The 240-nt window shown below is 33.3% G+C and overlaps 1 protein-coding gene across 1 annotated transcript in view; it reads right to left on the reverse strand.

Moving 5' to 3' along the window:
* The window catches only part of LOC119585346 (zwei Ig domain protein zig-8-like), a 61,944-nt gene that overhangs the window by 51,843 nt on the left and 9,861 nt on the right, over positions 1-240 (reverse strand). The window lies entirely within an intron of this gene.

The raw sequence follows: 240 nt of genomic DNA on the forward strand, positions 1-240 counted from the left end.
ATTCTACATCTAATCTATCTATCTATCAATCTCTCTACGTATCCATTCATCTCGTAATTTCTTTTTCCCTTTTCTTCTTTTCTCCTTTTTCTTCGATTTCCATTTTCTTCTTTTCCGTTTTTTCTAAAGCCTTGACATTCCACAAGGCAGCAGCACAACATAACATAGTACCATGACGTTTTAATAACCTACAGTGAATCTCCCTTTCAAAATAGCGAAGGTATTAAAAAATGCTTAATG

Source organism: Penaeus monodon, chromosome 19 (assembly GCF_015228065.2).
Source record: "Penaeus monodon isolate SGIC_2016 chromosome 19, NSTDA_Pmon_1, whole genome shotgun sequence".
NCBI classification, from domain to species: Eukaryota; Metazoa; Arthropoda; class Malacostraca; order Decapoda; family Penaeidae; genus Penaeus; species Penaeus monodon.